The 9,034-nt window shown below is 36.3% G+C and overlaps 1 non-coding gene across 1 annotated transcript; it reads left to right on the top strand.

Annotated features, from left to right (window-relative positions):
* Positions 1–6,930: 6,930 nt before the first annotated feature.
* On the top strand, positions 6,931–7,035 carry LOC131810619 (U6 spliceosomal RNA). Its single transcript, XR_009345623.1, has one exon. It is a non-coding gene; the product is annotated as a U6 spliceosomal RNA (small nuclear RNA).
* The last annotated feature ends 1,999 nt before the right edge of the window (positions 7,036–9,034 follow it).

The raw sequence follows: 9,034 nt of genomic DNA, 5'->3' as shown, positions 1-9,034 counted from the left end.
TCCCCTAGTAATTACATTATTCATACATTAGCTATCCCAGAACTCCTTTCCTCATCTCATATTATTTTGATCATATTTTCTGTTTCTTTGTGAATTTGTTCTGCTTTGATGATTATATCTTCAATTTGATCTTCCAAGGTAGATATTATCCAAAATGACTATTTCCTATCATGTTGTCTTTCTTTAGAACTATTGTATCTCTGAAGCATCTGGTGGCTCAGTCGGTTAAGCCTCCAACACTTGTTTTTGGTTCAGGTCATGATCTCGGCATGGAGCCTGCTTAAGATTCCATCTCTCTCTCTCTCTCTCTCCCCTTTCCCTCCATTTGTGTGTTTCTGCACACACACTCACTCTCTCACTCTCTCTTAAAAAAAAGAAAAAAAAAAAAAAAGAACGGTTACACTGTTTTCCTTTTCACTGAGGGCAAGCACCATACTTCCCTGAGTACTGAATCTATTAAAGAGATCTTCTTCATCTTCCTACTACAAAATCTGCAAGTAACTCCAATGCCCCTCTTCTCTTTGCTTTTGCCTCTACTGGAATGGGCAAATATTCCATCTGTGCTATAAATCCTAGTACTTCTCATATTGTTATTCTTTTTTGTATTATCATTCATTTCTCTCTGATATTTGCCTATATCAGCACACAACCATGCTATAGTAGCAGGGAATATAACATGGCGCTTCTAGAATCAGACTACGGAGATTTAAAACTTCACCCTGCCCAATTTTTAACCCTGGAACCCTGGGTAATTTAATCATGTTTGTTTTAAATCTCTTTTCTCTTCCAGTAAGGGAGGAAACAATAGTACTTGTCTCTTGATATTGTTAAGATGAAATAATTTATTAATTTGAAGCAACTGGCATAGTGCCTGATCCATAGCATCACATAAATAGAAATTAATATTTTTCATCTTAAAAAGTGTCACTTGACCTACAGAAAGCCCTGCTTTCTATCCAGTTGTCCTTCCTTTTCACATAAAAACTGTTCTCACAATGTGTCCACACACACTCTCCCTCCTTCTCTGAGTCATTCCATACATCCCTTGACTTGAAATACAATCAGCATTCTAGTAGCTCTCAAATTTCTCTCCAACCACCTATCTCTTTTGCATCCTCGATTCATGTCCGCTTATTTAATATCTCTGTATGACTCTTTTGCATCTCACTCTTACCATGGTCAGAATTCAGTTTTTGTCCTTGACCCTTCCCCATTAAATGTTTTCTTTGTCCAGTCTTTATGATCTCCTTAAATATCACCACCACATACCAAATTTCTTAAACCAGACTCTTAAAAAATTATCTTCAATCCCTGTATTTCTCTCACCAGCCACATCAGCATGTATATAGTAGGTTTTATCTCCAAAACGTATCTTAAATCTACCACAGTCTCCACAGCAACAACCTTCTTCAATCCAACATCATTGAGCCACACACTGCATTTTGCAATAGCTTCTTAATTACCCTGTCCACTTCCATGCAATAACAGCCTGACTAACTATCTTCCAGATAACTGTCAGCATCATCTTTTAATAATTAAAATATTATAATGTTGTGATCCAACATAAGATTCCTTATTTCTTTTTTGAAGCTTAAAAGTTGAACTCGTGTAAAACTTATAAATCCTTGCCTGATCCTCTCCTATTGCCTGCCTCTCCTAAGACATCTTGATCATTCTTCTGACATTCACTGTCTTCTAACTAGCCTACTGATAGTTCACAGGACGGTTGAGCTCCTTCCTGTCTCAAGGATCTCAGGCATAGTTTCCTATGACTGGAATAATATCCGTTTGCCAAATCCCTCCAATTCTTTGGGACCGTGCTAGCACCATGTGGAAAGGATTTTCCTACAACCCTACATAAGGTGAGACCTCCTCCTTTATTCCCTATTTTAGCACCCTTCTTATCTTCACAGTATTTCATACAACCTCTCATTTTCTTATATTGTGTTCTCTTGTATACTTCTGATCTTCCCACTTGAATGTAAGTTCCGTAAGAGCAAGGCCATCTATCTTATAGTCTGTTAAATACACTCTGCCTGGTACACACTAAGTTCTAGGTGATTTATTTGTTAAACAAATGAATAAATAAATGAAGAATAAATTGTTTCTGAACTATATTACTTGTTAATTCATCTTTCTAATTTTAAAGTGAAATAATATGTCTTATTTCATTGCAGAAATATATTCTTATGTTTAATTATCTTTCATCTAAAGACTTCATTACAGTTGTACTCATTTTTTCTTTTTTTCTCTTTTTCTCTTTCCTTTCTCCCTTCCTCCTTCTTTTGTTCTTTCTCTCTTTCTTTTTTCTTTTCTTTCTTTCTTTTTTTTTTGTTTTTGTTTTTATTTTATTCCAATAGATCTACCTGCACAGCACCACCAAGGTTCGTTGACTTGGTTTCCTCTCTTGTAATTTATTGTATCAACTTAAACTGATTGTGTTGGTTTCTTGGCTGGTCATGTTTGAATTGGCTAATGGTTTGATGTCTCTCAAGGAATGATGGACAGGAAGTCGGTGAAAATAAGGAAGTAAATTGTTTTTCAGTGAGTCAAATGAGCTGTAAATCAAATGAATTGTAAATCAGGAACTCTTTTAATAAAGTCATGAGTAGTGAAACTGCCATGTTTTTCAGGTACAAATGCAGAGAGGCTGTTCTCATCTCAGCACTGCAGAAGATACTAGTGCTGTCTCTACTGAAAGAAATAATATCAGTCTTTCCTAAAATGGGGCATTGTACATTGACTAGAATATCCCACTCCCTGTGCTGAGAGGATTCTCCTAGGATATCATTTTTTGTCACCCTCACTGGCTTCCTCCTAGACTTGAAAATTAAAGTATAGCATATTTCCAAGTCTCCTGGTTCTTAATGTTTTCTACCACCTTCTGTTTAAACAGTTATATACCATTAATGTACCTACTAAATTAGGTCTGGATATGAAGATGTATCAGGACTTCCTCCATTTCCAGCTATGATAATCTCAATGGGAAATTAGGAGAGAGATGAAGGGTAAGAACAGGTTTTTAAGCCCCTATATCCCACCTATGTTTTATTTTGAAAACCTAGATTGAATCAAAAGAATTAAATGTCCCTCTATGTCCCTACAGCATAAAACTTGACTCAGGTATGAAATGAAATTGGGTTTGAAATGAGGGCAAGTGTAGTTGAGAAAGGGTATCATGAAGAATTAGCTAGAAAATTCCATGACTTTCCAAGTGTTTTTGACAGTGACAAAAAATTTCGATTTCTGTCAATTAATTAAAATCCAACAACATTTAAAATCTTAAAATGTGTTGCAATACAGCTTATAATGCATTATAATGTATAATTTATATGGTATATATATTATATAAAATGTCAGGATCAAACACCTTGTTATTAACTAGATTCTATTGACTGGTGGATTGCCTTAGATGTTCACCTTGAACAGATATTATCAGTAAAAATATATTGGGGAAGTTATAGAGAACTCTCCAATTGTGATTTAATCTGGACCTCAAAGAATAAATTTGATGTTTATCTTGAAGTTTGTTAAATAACAAGAGGTATCAAAAACTAGACCATAAGACAATTTATACATAAACAATGTGATTAAAGAAGCTAGCACAATTCAACTAATAGTATATTCCTTTGACATTTTTTGAAGTTACTTCCTGCTTGTTGACTCTAATTCCAATACTTAGCACAAAGCATGAGACACAGAAAACACTCAATGAGTAAAATGATTGACCTATGTTCTAGAATGGAAAATTTAGTCTATAGGTTAATCATTTTGGATTCTATTCTTCATTACAAGATGTAGCAGTCAGAAACAAAATTATACTTCCGTTCAAAAATAGTATTGATTTTATAAAAGTAAATAAAATATATAAAAAATAATTACTGGGAGGAGCAACAAAAAATAGGGATTTTTCAGAAAGTCAAAAATCAAAGTAGAAATCCAAAGAGTAAGAAAGAACCAGAAACAATAAAACTCTGAAGAAAAATGTATGTTATAAAAAGTAAATTGTAAGCAATAAGAATACTAGTATGTTCCCTCTTCTATATAAAATGTTTACCTGTGAAGTTATTCTTACTTAATAAAACTAATCAAAGGAATATGTTCAGGTGGTATAACTTGATAAGAGTTCCCACAGTTTGAGAGGTCATTGTTTTAAGGCCATCAGTCTTTCATTTTTCTCTCATTGTCAAACTAACCCAGAAATAATAATTTAAGAGAAGAATAAAAATGAGTGGGCATGTCTGGACAGAAGTTTTTACTTTTTCTGAGTCTTGATTACTACTAGAACAAGTTCTTTTTAAATATACTTCTTGAAAATAATTTTTTTAAAGGCAGTCTATGGGAATATTGGTAAGTTTTTCCTTTCAGTGTACTGATAACTGGCTTTATTGACACTTGAATTTGGTAACACAGCCCACCAATAAATCTTGATGAAGGGGTACAGACTACATGGGTGGCAAAGGATGACACATTTACCCTTAGTTTGTTTCTATTTAGAGAGGATGATTTTTGTTGGCTGAATTTCTGCTGAGTAGAGTAATTTCTAGACTAAAATGCAATGCTTGAGAAGTATTCCTAACATTTGGAAAGGGCTCAAGAGCTGGTACATTATCTTAAATGTTATTTTGATGGCATAATGGTATTTAGATTGATGTGAAAATGCCTCCTCCTGCATCCTTTGTGGGAAGGCACTGTGGGAATGTGCATTTGGAATCATCTCATGACCTTTTACATGTTTATAGTGATAGCTGCTTTAGGACAAGGAGAATCTGAAGTTTATGGGCTATTATAATTAATCTGATAAGATACAAAACCTTCTGCTTATAAATGAACATGATCAAATATGTCTGAGACATGGAGGCTAAACCAGAGAATTCCAGAACAGAAGAATTAATGAACTAAGATGCCAGGTATTGGCATATATGGGGTTGGAAACATTTAACTTTTGCCAGGGCAAAGGAACAAAAATATCGTTTCTTATGGTGTTATTAGGGAAAAGATGGCTGGATATGAAAAGAAATCTAATTGACAATAATAATAGCTAAGGTATATTGAGCACTTACTAACATGTCCAGCCAGCACTGTGTAGTCAGTACTCTATAAGCAATAGGTGATTGCATTTTTTAAAATCCTAGTAAGGCAGAAACTGCCTTATCCCAATTTTAAAGATGGGAAAACTGAAATTCAGAGGTTTAATGACTTACTCAAGATGACAAAGATATAGACGTAATGCAGCTTTAAGTTTTAACCCATGAGTCTCTGACTCCAACATGCTTATTCTCTATCATCTCAATAATATGCATTGATTAATCTGTATAAGATCCAAACATTTGTCTGTTCTTCTAAATAGAATTGTCTTCTGATGTCTACAAAGAGCAGCACTTTTGAATCTAGAACAAAAAGCTGCCTTTTCATTTTGGCTTAACTATGGGCTGTAAAATTTTAATTACCTTTTGTTTAGAAAGTGCTATAGAACCTGAACTTGTAATCAGTGCTGGAAGTAGGCACACCAAGGGGTTGTTGATTTCCCCAGTGAATTTGAGTATCATTTATGGAAATGTAATTACAGTGGAATCCTGTTATAACGATCAATTTGGGCAACCCCCATTTGATCATTACATCCAAATGATCACCACACATAGACCATAAAACAGCGAGCCTCTCAAACCAGACAGGCTCAACAGTAAAATATCCATCTTGCAAAAACAGTATTATTACCACTAAGTACTTCAGAACCAGCACAGGTCAGTCAAATTATAGGCTGTAATTAGCCCTTCTAAAGGCTGTAACATTCTTTAGCTAAATCATAACGGCTTCTATGAAAGGTTTGAAATTCAACAAAGTCAACAAGTATTTATTATGTACCTGCTGTGTACTCCGACGGGGGTCAGGCACTGAGGAGAATGTAAAATAAATAGGAATTTCTTTTGGAAGCTCACTATCCATTTCAGGAAACAAGTTGCATAAACTCCTTGAACAATCTTTTTTAAAATGAATGGGTACTCACAAACCGCCATATAGTACGATCAGTTAGTTTCACAGGTGAAAACTTTGGCACCAGTAGAAAATAGTTTGGAGAATAATCTTTTGTCACAAAAATGATTGCAAAAAGAAATGGTACAGGCAATGGAAATAAATAGTTCCTTCCCACAAAGCCAGCACCTTAAATAAAAGACAGCAAAGGGGAATCATCTCACATTCCAATTTCAATGAAGTGTTACTTAAATCAGGGAGAGCAATGAGATTTTCTCTCTCCTATCAGTATCTGCTAATGGCTAACTACATTGTTGGGCCAAGAAGGATCTTGAGGCCAAATTGAGATTCAGGGAAGGTATAATATTAAGGGTAATTCCTGGCATGGGGATTACAGGTGGAAGCCACAGGTGAAATACTGGACGTTGTCCTTTCTTGGAATTGTTTAATTTCAAGATCTCTGAATTGACATGTCTAGTATCTAACGACTCTCTTAGAATCATAGCACAGAAGACACTTTACTGTGCATTGCACATAGTGGACTGTTCTCTTTGTTCTCTTACTTGCCTTTTTAATTTTTCCTTCCCTTTTACTTCCCTGTTCACTCACACTCTGCTGTAAACATAAGCAGAACTCAAGTTGCTACTTTGTCCACATCAATAATCCCCAACTGACCACTCTTATTTCTGCACTCAACCCAGATACTGTAATCAACTACTTTAACATTCCTCTAACATTTATTTTTAATATTTTATTTTTTATAAACATATATTTTTATCCCCAGGGGTACAGGTCTGTGAATCACCAGGTTTACACACTTCACAGCATTCACCAAAGCACATACCCTCCCCAATGTCCATAATCCCACCCCCTTCTCCCAAACCCCCTCCCCCCCAGCAACCCTCAGTTTGTTTTGTGAGATTAAGAGTCATTTATGGTTTGTCTCCCTCCCAATCCGCTCGCTTCGGCAGCACATATACTAAAATTGGAACAATACAGAGAAGATTAGCATGGCCCCTGCGCAAGGATGACACGCAAATTCGTGAAGCGTTCCTCTAACATTTTATGTGCCAAGTCCTTGGTATTCAACATTTTTTTTTTCATATCCTGTTCCTCAAGCCAGTGCATCTATAGAGCCTAGCAGAACACCTCACCACTCTTAGGCAGATACTTTCTCTCTCTTCTGACTCCTAAGAAGCCACAGTGTGTGCGAGAAGTAGTATCTACTTACACTGCTGTCTGTCCCTGTAACTACATGTTTCTAAACACCTGTCTATTCCTTAGGGTAGAAAGCAGTTTCCTTGTACTTTGATTGCTTCCAATACCCTCTTTATTTCCCTTTCTTCCCCAGAGAGAATCCACTACAGAATATTCCCTGATGATTCTCCAATGTATTAGATTCCTGAACTTTACTCCCAATTCACATATGTTGTATTTTAGCACAGAAGGTATATTCTGTGACGCTCCTCCTAACCTCTCAATCTTCTGTGTAACTGTGATATCTTGAAATGTGCTAAAACGGTGTCAGGACAGAATATTATGATGATATCTTTTCAAGTCTCTCTCTCTCTCACATAACTCTGGGCTATGTCTTTTCATTTTGGGGCCCTTATCAATCTGGCAGATTTCCAGATAGCTAGTAATTTTCTCAAGGTACTTTTTTCAAGCTGTCTGGTCATTTTAAGAAGGAAGCCATAACCAGACTTCATGCTCATCGTTGTTTTTGTTTTTTACCACCTATCTTAGAGAAAAGAAATATGGCACCCACACAACAATATTCTGGACTAAACTAACAGTTTGTTGAGAATGCTTACCTTATGGAGCTGACCACTGATATTTGACATACCCGTCAATTATCCCCATTACTTTAGCAATCAGTGATAGAGTCCCCATAACTCTCTGATAAGAATAAAATCACACATGAGAACTATAATTACTTACTGAGCCACAACAGTACAGGGGCAGTGGCTATATTTACCTAGCAGTTCTCATGATTATTAAGGTCCTAGCGTTTTCAGCATTTAGGGGCTGTTATACTCAGACCTACTCAACTCAGCAGGATAAAACTCATACAGTAGCTTATAGTCTGTGTTTGCTCTGAGGTTGGAGTAAGTAGTAAGGCAGGATTCAAAATGAAGAAATAACTTGTTAAAATTCAGAAAAAGAGAAACAGTCATTTTTAAAAAATACTGAAAAAGAGATCAGTAAATTTCAAACAGGCAAGAGAACAGAGGCGGCTAAGATTGCAAAAGTGAAAATAAATGTGTATCATCTTGGCAGGCCTATGGGTTGGAAGGGATAACCCAGATCCCCTGCACCGAAGCTAGCATTTTAAGAAGTGCATTTTGTAATTGCATTTCTTCTCCTAGGAGTCCTAAGATAGGGGCGGCGGGCAGGGTGACAGGGGAGAGACAGATTGGGATCTACTGAAACTAGGACTTCCTCCAATGTTAATAGTAACTATGGTAAAACCACCACATCCCATTTTTGCTTATGACTTTTCCCATATATCCTTTTCAGAAACACAGACAGTTTTTTTTTTTTTTTCCATTTTCCCAGATCCTGGAATGCAAATTACTCCTTTTACTCATTTTTTCTGATTTTTCTATTACAGTGGTTAGACCTAAGGGTGTGGGCTGCAAACTGCTTGGATGGTAACTGTAGTCTTAAACAATTAGAAGAAGAACAAGGTTGTGGGAAGATTTAGCAAAGGTTAGCTTTGAGCTCAACCTCAAAAGGACAAGAGAAGGACCCTTGACTGCGTCCCCATCATCTAACCGATCACTGAGGTAAGACAGCAGGCTTAGGACAGACACCCAGTCAGGGCATTTGGTTCAAGTGTTCTGTCGATTGTACTTCTTAACATCCTAAGAACGGCAGTTAGAAATTGTTTTCTCTATTGAGCACCTGGAAGGCACATGACCCTAACGCAACTCCCAACTTCAGTTATTAGTGAGCAAACTTGCAGGATTAAGTAGGCCTAGAAAAGGAACCACAGACCAGGTCAGATTCCTTGAAGATCAAAACAGTCAACTGGCAAGAACAGTTTATTTTAGGGGAA

Source organism: Mustela lutreola, chromosome 10 (genome assembly GCF_030435805.1).
Source record: "Mustela lutreola isolate mMusLut2 chromosome 10, mMusLut2.pri, whole genome shotgun sequence".
Taxonomy (NCBI): Eukaryota; Metazoa; Chordata; class Mammalia; order Carnivora; family Mustelidae; genus Mustela; species Mustela lutreola.
The sequence above is the reverse complement of the archived record's forward strand: the minus strand, read 5'-3'. Positions and strand labels throughout refer to the sequence as shown.